The sequence below is a fragment of the Phalangium opilio genome, unplaced genomic scaffold, assembly GCF_054372755.1.
Source record: "Phalangium opilio isolate 3A_F unplaced genomic scaffold, DU_Popi_V2 ptg000060l_1, whole genome shotgun sequence".
NCBI lineage: Eukaryota > Metazoa > Arthropoda > Arachnida > Opiliones > Phalangiidae > Phalangium > Phalangium opilio.
Genome location: NW_028324177.1, coordinates 5,725,243 through 5,735,625, shown reverse-complemented (window position 1 = coordinate 5,735,625; position 10,383 = coordinate 5,725,243).

Here is a 10,383-nt window from a genome sequence, read left to right as displayed (position 1 = left end):
CTATCAGGAGAGGAAGGAGGAGAAAGGTCTGGCGGCATCCGATTCACTCGGAAGACCGCTGGAGGATCTGAGAATAAGGCGAATGCGTCTGGCTCAGATTCCTCAGGTAGATCAGAGACTTCTGGGAAGGACTCTGGTACTTCTTCCGACGGGGAATAATAGGATCCATTAGTGGATTTAAGATGAGGTTTGATTGTTCCTCGTTTCTTCTCCAGACGACTCGGTTTGCGCTTCTTGGTCTTTCAGCAGTCGTTGTCTTCGTTCTCGTCGAGTCTCACGACGATCGTCACCAGTACTGACTCCAGCGTCCTGAAGTATAGGTACGGACTGTGACGTTGTAGAACTAGAAGAGGAACTGCCTGAAGTTGAGGATGACGGGCTTCCGTCCGGTTGGCAGACATCTTTGTTCGACCAATAAAGCTTTAAATATTCTCAATCCCTTTCTTTTCTCCAGTTTCTGGGTCTTCTAATTGATATCGCAGACAAGCGCACCAACGGGAAATTCAATCCCTTCCCGCCTTTGATCGTAGTAGAGTTTCTGGTGTGCTTGCGCTTTCTTGGCAAGCTCTTTAGACAAAGGAAGTTGCTTCGCTAAAGCTGAGAGCGATGCGGACCTTTCAACAAAGTCCGCTACTGGCATACCCACGTCCAAGTCCCAGGGAAATCTCGGTTCCCTACCCATGTTCAGGTAGAATGGAGTTCTTCCTGTTGTTGTATGTGTAGTCGAGTTGATGGCGAACTGAATGAATGGCAAGTTCTCGTCCCATCTTCGGTGATCTCGACCAACAAACATCGAAATAATTTCGCCCAGAACTCTGTTTGTGCGTTCCACGATGTTACTCTGAGGATGATACGGAGTGATGTATCGGGGTTTGACTTTGAACATCTTGAGAATGTTCTTCCAAAGTTGAGAAACGAATTGTGTCCCGTTGTCGCTTACGATGGCTTTCGGACATCCGTAGAGAACTATCATTGAGACTAGTTTCTTCGCACACGTTCTGGCTGTGATGTTCTTCATCGGGTACAGTTCGACAAATTTGGTAGCATAGTCCGTGAAAACCAGGAGGTATTTGTGATGGTGACGGCTTCCCGGTAGAGGACACATTATGTCCACTCCCAGCAAATCAAATGGCTCAGTAATGGCCGTAGGCTGCATGAGACCTGGACGTTTTCTATTACGGACCTTGTGCATTTGACACAAAGGACATCCGCAGACGTACTGGGTAGCGTCCTGCCTTAACGATGGCCACCAGTATCTGGCCCGTACTTTGTCGAAGGTACAATCCCGACCTCGATGTCCAGATAGAGTGTGGTCGTGAAATAAGCGGATGGCGTCTTGCCGGAACCGCCGTGGCAAATAGATTTTCGCTGGTTGTCTACGATAGCCCTTTCGATACAAGACATCGTTCTTTAGTTCGTAGTACCGATGTCTTTGAGGATTATCTCCTGATAACTGGACTATGATGTCATTGGTGGCTTGTTCATCTTGTTGGGCTTTTCGCACTTCTTCCAGCGTGAAAGAGTGGTACAATGCGTGATTGGCGGGAGGAGCTAATCCGCTACTGGTTAAAGACGAAGTCGACGTCATTGACGAGGATTCCGCGGACTGGAATCTTCTGACGAGGACAGTGTAGTCATGTCTTCCAACGACATGGCTAGTAGCGAGACAGGCGCTCTTGATAATGTGTCCGCAACCTTGTTCTCAACTCCCTTCTTGTGTATGATCTTGAATTCATACGTCTGCAGGTACATTGCCCGACGAACAAGTCGAGAATTTGGTTCTTTCAAGGTGAATAACCACTGTAGTGCCTTGTGATCGGTGATAACAGTGAACGGGATATTCTACAAGTATAGCCGGAACTTTCCAACTCCCCAATAGATCAGAAGACATTCCTTTTCCGTAGTGGTATATCTTCTCTGGACGTCGGTCAGTTGTTTACTGGCATAGGCAATAGGTACCTCGACGTCATCTTGGATTTGTGCCAGGAAAGCTCCAAGTCCAGCGTCGCTAGCATCCGTGGTCAGGATACACGGCAACTTAGAGTTTTAAGCCGCTAAAGGAGGCGCCATGCAGATCGCATTCTTGATGGCCTGGAACGCTTCCTGCTGTTCTTTCTTCCACTGGAACGGAACGTCCTTTTTCTTGAGATGGTTTAACGAGGCAACGATCTTGGAAAACTGCGGGATGAATCGTGAGTGCCATCCCGCCATGTCCAGAAATCTTTGGATTTCTTTCACGTTCTTTGGGACGGGAAAGTCTACTATCGCCTTAGTCTCGGAGGGATCTATATGAATCCCTCGTTCATTGACAATATGCCCTAAAACGGTCGCTTCGCTTTGCGCAAACGACATTTCTTCGTCTGAAGCGTAAGTCCTGCTTCAGACAGTCGGTGAAAGTCATATTCCAAGGCTTGTAAATGGTCTGCCCAAGTACTGGAAGGAATGACGATGCCATCCAGATAGACACAGATCGAAAAGTGATGTCCATCCCTGAAGACTTCGTCGATGATTCGTTGAAATGACGACGGCGCATTGCTTAGACCGAACGGAAGTACCTCAAATTCGTACTTTCCCGCATGCGTGATAAAAGCAGTCTTCGCTTTCGCTTGCGGATGGAGATCTATCTGCCAATAGCCGCTCTTAAAGTCCAGTGCTGATATGAACTTCGGGGCACCCATTTTTCCTAATAGTTCTTCTATTCGCGGAAGCGGATACGGATCTTTCACGGTAATTTTATTTAAAGCGCGATAATCAACGCAGAAACGTATCTTTCTGCATTTCTGGTGGACAAGTACCACTGGCGACGCGTAAGGACTAACGGAGGGCTTCACGATTCCGTCGCGGATCATTTCGTGAATATGATCTTCAATAATCCTTTTTTCTCGTCACTAACACGATACGCGCGTTGACTAACGGGAACATCGGTGATAGTGCATATCTCGTGATAGACTAAGTTCGTACGTCCCGCTTTTTCCGAAAATAGTTTTGGAAATCGTAATAATAGAGTTTTTATGTCTTCCCTCTGAGTAGGACTAAGTGTAGAAGACGTGACAGTTGTTCAACATGCTCTACAATCTGAGGTGTTGGAGTCTTCAACCCAGGGAGATTAAGCACGAATGGAAACGTTGTTCCGTCAATCTGACAAGTTTTTGTACCAAAATACAAATGGCACGATGTTTATACAGCTTGTCTTTGCGCGACTTCTTGTTTGTCCGGACAGGTTGTGGCATAATGCCCTAAGAGTCCGCACTTATAGCATTCTACGCGACTTAAATCATTTTGCTCTGGCTTAAGCTGTGTAGGAGTCTTTGGTCTATTGGTATTTCTTGCTTTAGGTGTCGCAACCTTTGATTTCGTGCCTCCCCCCGGCGGTTTAGTTAAAACCGCGGCGGTGGGAGAATTTCTTCTCCCACTGGATTCACGCGAGGCAGACTTTGCTCTTTCAGTAGGATACAACGAGCTAGAAGGGGTCGCTCGTAAAATTTCTTCTGTTACGCGGCCCTTTTCTATAAAACTGCGCATTGTCCTGATGTTGTCGTCAAAGACATGGATGCGTATCTCGGGGAGGATATTTCTCTTGCAAATACCAACAAGTTCGGAGTCAGTGTACGGAACGCGTAGGTTTTGATTCATCGCGGTAATACTGGCGATATACGCGTCAAAAGATACACTAGCAGGTTGTTTAAACTGCGCTATTTCTAGGCGGAGGGATTCCTCCGCTCGCACAGAAAAGAAATAGTCTCTAAACTCGCCTTTCACTGCACGCCACGTAATCGTTTGATTAGGCCTATTCAAGTCTCTAAACCAGATTAATGCACGGTCCCTTAATATTTGGGGGAGAAGCGCGATAATGTCTTTGTCTGTCATGCTGTGATATGCAGCGAATTCCGTTAAAGTCCGAAGGAATTCCGGCGCGCTTTCACCTTCAACACCACTAAATATTAAGTCAGGGGGCGGTTTAGGCCTATTTTTGATGGCTGGTCTAGTTCCTATGTTTGCTAGCGTAGTTGCAAGAGTTCGAATAGTTTGCATCAAAACATTAGACGTTGCACCTTGCGGTATTGGCGGCGGAGGTGGGATTCCTCCAGCCGCTTGTCCTTGTCCATGCGTAGGACTAGTACCGAGGCTTGGAGGAGGAGTGTTCCTCCTCGGTGGAGTATAAGATCCTGGTAACTGCGCGTTAATCGCGGCGATTAAAGCATGCGGATCGGCGAGTTCCATGACGCGACAGTTAATGAGTTCAAGCAAAGGCACAAGTAATTCGCACAAATACGCATGTAAGTACAATTGGTAATGTTAGTCTCAACGAGTCCTGGCAAGCTCGCCACTTTATGTAACCGTAAAGTTAAAACGTAGGAAAGGGGCCTAATTTCACGATCCACAAAGATATTTAAATTAAAAGAACACTCAGAAGTTCCCAGGTTACCCGTTTAAAGGACTTATTGTCCATGACTAATATTTACCAAATGATCCATTGTTGCAAAGAAAACGCAGTGGTAGAAGAATGAAAATATTTGGATTTATTTCAAATCAAAAACACGTCCAAACTGGAGCGCGTGTACAAACTGACTGCCGACAACTGACTACTGACTGTAACTGCCCTTTTACAGATTGTAGGCGGCGGTTTTTATCCCCGCGAAAAATGTTTTTTAATAGTTTGACAGCGGTGGCGCTTAAGGCGCCACTTCGGAAGAATTTAACATTACACAAAAATAAATGTAAAAAATGAAAAATGAACAAAGCAGACGACGCGGTTTTCCCCGGGAAGGAGGTGTTTGTTTTGAACGGTTACAGTACTAAGACCTTTTAAACGAATCCCCAACCGGCTCATTATTTCCTCACGGATATTAATATTATTTAAGTGCTACTTAGCAAGTTATTTTGTAGCGAGGTTATTAAACTAGGCTATGAGCCCCTTAACTCTAATTCCCCGCCACATCCTATATCACTTATGCTGGATTCCCACTCGGCAGAAAACACGACGGAAACTCGGCGTTTAGGGCTCGATGTAAAAAATTTGGCGTTGACCCCGACGGAACTTCGGTTTCGTCGGACAGAATCGCGGTTGTATTTTTTCGGTCGTGTTCGGCGTTACGCCGGTGTCTCAGTCAATGAAATTATCTCACTGACTACGTCATAAATTTCAAGTGCGCACGCATACGCGGGATAGATTTTATAGCCGCCATTTTTTTGTGGTTGACCAAGGCTTAGCTTAAACATGCCACCAAGAAAGAAAAATGAAACTAATGAAAGTTAAAGGAGATTAGATGTTAAGAAAGAATTTAGTGATGAGGCTAGAAAATATCCCTTCTTGTACGATCGAAGCGACAAGGGGACAAAGATAAAATTTCAGAGTGCGAAAGAGATGTTGTGGAAACCACTCAAATCTGCCACGTGACCCAAAAATATCTACCGCCAAACTAAAAATTCAGCCGTAGTGTGAACGGTCTACCGCTGGACGCCAGCGTAAGTTAAAATTTCTACTGTCGGCTGCGTGATTTCCGCCGGGTTTTTTCGGTCGAGTGGGAATCTAGCTTTAGATCGAGGACGTATGTCAGTGAAGTGTAGATAGCTGAAAGTTCGGTGGGATTTAGATTTACAAATGGCAAAATCAAGATTCTGCTTACATCAAAATCAGTATCAGTGGGCGATGCTGTTTGCATATATCCGCTCCACTCTGGACTTGGACAAGTCTGTTTCCAAATATTTCCTTACATCCAAATTAGATCCATATTCAGGAGCTCAATTCTATAATCTTTATTTAAATTATATACTTATTATGTCAACCATGTTTCACACTCGTTAACTCAACTTTCGCTGTATTTACAAGTGTCGGCGAACAATGGTATATGTTAAAACATGGTACATAGGCTGTTTTACCTACTCCCGAACTATACATTATAGCTCCGGTCAAGGAAAAAATAGCCAAAAATGGGAACTATATCTTTTATTTTGAAAATGTACTCGAAAAAAATCATAAAATGATTTAAATCCCCATTTTTATTGAGGCTTATCTTCTGGGTCAGATTGTGAACTTCTGGTTAGTTGTATGGCAAAATGTCTTTGAGAAGAATTATGTGTGTGTAGGTACTCTTCAATTGAAGATTAAATAAGAGTGAATCGGGTAAGAAGAACCAGAGTTATTAAACGTTTTCTAGATTTTGTCATCCATTTTCCAATAGAAGAGTGTGGGAGACCACATAACGTTAAAGAGCGTCCAAAACTCTACAAGATCTAAAATTTTAACTTTGTTTAAATTTTTTCCGGTTTTTCTTCTACTATAAAGTGATTTTACTAGGCCTACATGCCTAATGAAAGTTGAGGATAAGGAAGGCCAAGAGGGCCGCTACCAATTTACTTCTTCCATTCAAGAAGGTGGCGAAATTAAGCCGAACGTCACAAAAACAAAAAGAATTTGAAATGGCATTAGTTAAAATATTGGCCGTTGATAGCGTACTATTTAGTATGGTAGAAGGTACTGGCTTTCAAGATGTTATAGCAATTGGTGGGCCGCAGGTGCACGTACCAACCTCATCGGAATTAGAACATTGATTCCATAAAACCATGAAAGATTTTATGCCACAAATTTTATGTCCGGATATTAATCCAAAATATTGTAACCCTCAATAGAATTTAACTAAATAGGGAGATTCTCCCGAGGGCCATAAACATGAATTAGAGACAACTTACAGTTTAATTTCAAAAAATAGAAGTCGAATCTTCTTGACTTTTATTGAACTAAAATAACAAAGGGATAAACCCGAGTAAACCCCTACACTGCACGGTTCTTGACTAACAAAAAACCAAACAGTTCTCATTGAGAAACGACTGACGACTGCGTTTTTGATAGCAGTAATATCACTAAAGTAAAGTAGGGAGGAGGAGCATGTAACATGGAGGCATATATACCCTGCCAGATCCAAGGAGTAGAAACTCCAAGGAATCTGGCGGCCATGTTACTTCCCCCCTCTTTAGGAACTATTTTTATCTAATAAAAAAATTTTTTTCTTTACAAAAAGGAAAAAAGGGTTACCCCGAGTAACCCTAAATCCTTTTAGCAGGGGTAGTTTTTCAATATCACAATTATCACAAAAGTTTTTTTTTGTCTTTTCATTCTGGTGCATTTTCCTTTCTTTGTTCTTCCTCCTTTCGCGGGTTTTCCAATCGGGATAGTCGACGAGCTTCCCTTCTTTCTAAGGAGGCTTTACTCCGTTTTCCAAGGCAATCGGAAACAACGTGGTGTTCTATTTTTCGAAAACGCCAACAAATTGATGTAGACCATACTAGAGGGTGATTTGCGTCAGCGATTTTCGAAGGGATTAGTATTTTAGGTGAATTTTTCGGGCGCGGTGAATTGTCTACCTTTGGGGCAGTTGAATTTTCGAGGATTTCTGCCTTGAATTTGTGAAACACCGTGATAGGCGCGTTAACCTCCGTATGACGAGGAAGATGTGGAAGGAACTGAGTTAATGACCAAGGGTCTTCTCCCTGATTTAAAGAGGGAGGTGCAAATGGGTGAACCCTGGGGACTGGTCCGGGACGGACTGAGGAGCTGTAACTCGCTCCATTTCCTCTCTGGAGTCTTCCAATACAAGTATATCTTCTTCATCTTCTTCAAACGGGCAGGAACTAGCGATATGTCCCTTTGAGTAGCATGATGAACATGAGTCGTTCGAATTCATTTACTTGTTGGGTATATAGCAATCTTTTGCTTCATGGCCAATTCATTGTAATTGCGGCATTGATGGGTTTTTTCTGGTTCATTCGGGCAATATTCCTCCAAAATCATGACGGATTCAGTGGCGTCGCTAGGCCTTTTTTGGGGGGGCTATAGCCCCCCCAAATTCCAAACTTAGCCCCCCCAAAATAATCCGTAAACCCTACCAAAAATTGCTGTTAGCAACCTAAAATTTTGTAGCAATATATAAAAAATTATAATGATAGATTCGTTAAGTTTCATCTCTGCAGAGATGAATTTCAATATCAAACAGTACAATTTTGAAGAAAAGAACAGATGGAGACAAGTAAAATGTTTCATGTTCTTTCGAAGGGAGTCCCAATAGTGTGGACTAAAAGCTAACCAAAACTAAAAATAAACTAAAGACGAGTGAAAATCCTTTATAATCGGTTCCGTTTTTATCAATAAAAGGTTGTATATCTTTAAAATACGAATAATTTAACGTTGACACAAATTTACGGATAGTTTTAAAGGTCTACACATTTTCCAATGAACCCATTATGCAATTGTTTTATTAAGTTCTTATAATAACTAGTTTGCCCAGATTTAGCCCCCCCCCCAAATTTCAAACCCTAGCGACGCTACTGGACGGATTGCTCCGTTTTGCTCAGTATTCTTTGTTGCTTCCTTGTTTTCGTTTTCCATTATTTAGGGATGTCAAAATGCCAAGGTGGAATAGGGGAGTTTGAAGCCATATGAAAGTATACAATATTAATTGCGTCTCTTAGTGGCTTGGGAGATAAACTCCCATGGGAAAAAAAGAGATTGGCTCTCGGGAAAAGCAGGATTCTTCCCTTGTTAGATTTTTTATGTTGTTAATCTGGAGGTAAACCTGGACCTCATAGGGAGACCTTAATCTTTTGTTATCAGGAGGTCGGTAATAGATATCAACCTCGTTTCCTCCTGGCATAACCGTTGCCCGCTTACACTTCTCTACGCCATCCCAATCGAAAAGTTTCTAAATAAATGTCGGGTAAGGTGGCCTTATTTAATCGAGGAGTTCTCATGGACTCCGATAACGTGGTCGATGAACTTTGAGACGCACGCAGCGATGGGGATTGCGATTGAGAGTTCTGTTCAGGAGTCACAATCTCCTCCGAAAAGCCAGAAGAAGGTGATTGGAGTTGTTGTTCTCGTTCCGCGACTAAGTTGTCAGAAATGGGCTCAGGCGTGAGGAATCCTTCTGTAAAACTAGACGTTGATTTGCGTTCCGGCGTTAGAATTTCTTCTGTAAAACTGGAAGTTGACTTGCGACTGATGTTCCTGATCAGACGGGGAAGCCTCCCCTGCCGCAGAAGGCGGACTATCATTAGTTGGGTGATTGAGCTGGAAAGCTCGCATATCGTGATAGGTATGGAGTAGGAGAGGAGGGTCTTCAAAAAAGGCCATGCCCGGTTCACTATCAGAGTCCGTTGGTTGATGTGAATCATCTGGAATAGCAGGAATGAGCTGTTGATCGACATCCTGACCGTCCTGAGGAAGATGATGTTGAATCGGATGAAGTTGTTGAGAAAGTCGCCGTAGGAGGGTGGTCCATGGTACCACCGTTCGTTGCGGGACTGCGCTCAGGATCATCTGTAACTTCTGAATGTGAAGTGGGGGCATTTTGGGCATTGTCGAAGACAGCTACATTTGTCCAGTAGAGTTTTAGATGTTCTAAGTTAACTTTTCCTACATTCTGCCCTGAGTTAGCATCCTCTTACTCATAAACAACGGGAGAATGTTTAGCAATTATTATAAAGGTACCTGCCCATTTGGGACTGAGCTTTCTCATTATCTGACCTGTCGTACTTGACAAAGGATGTGTTTCCATCCATACTAATGTTCCTACCTCAAATTCTAGAGGGTCATGGTGGAGGTCATAGTATTTCTTTTGGTGAGCCTTAGCTTATTTAGATAATTCATTACTGAATTATAATTGTTCCTTAAGAACTTTTAAAGCCTTAGTACGACCAGGGTAACCAGGGTCCTGAATGGGTTCTTCAATTTCTAAATCCCAAGGGAGACGTGGCTCCCGCCCTAAATTCAAAAAGAAAGGGGATCTGCCCGTAGTTTCATGGGGTGCAGAAATTATAGAAAATTGAAGAAGGTCAAGGGATTCATCCCATCTATCATGATGATTCCCTACATAGAATGATATGAGTTCGCCTATTACTCTATTTACTCTTTCGGTGGGTGGAATTTCCCTTAGGAGTTTAGGGGGTGGTAAACTTTGGATTAATTCTAAAAGCTCTGCACGTTTGCAGACAAAGTTTTGAGGTAAATTGTACCCCTCTTTCACTAAGAATAGCTTTAGGAGCTCCCCACCTAGAAATAATAGACTTAAAAGCTTGGACACAAGTCTTTGCTGTAATAGTCTAAGTGGTATCATCTCCACGAATTTGGTCATGTAATCGACAAAGACTATTAGGTATTTGTAATGGTGTCTACTTTGGGGAAAAGGTCCCATAATATCGACACTAATTTGGTCCCAAGGACTTGTTATCTCAGAGGGTTGCATTAGCCCTGGCTTTTTTTTTCAATTCCTAGCCTTAAATTGTTGGCATAGGATATGTAAATCCTCTAACATGGTCCTGGACGTCACTGACTATAGTTGGCCACCAATATCTAAATGTCACTTTACTTAGGGTCTGTGAGCGGATAAA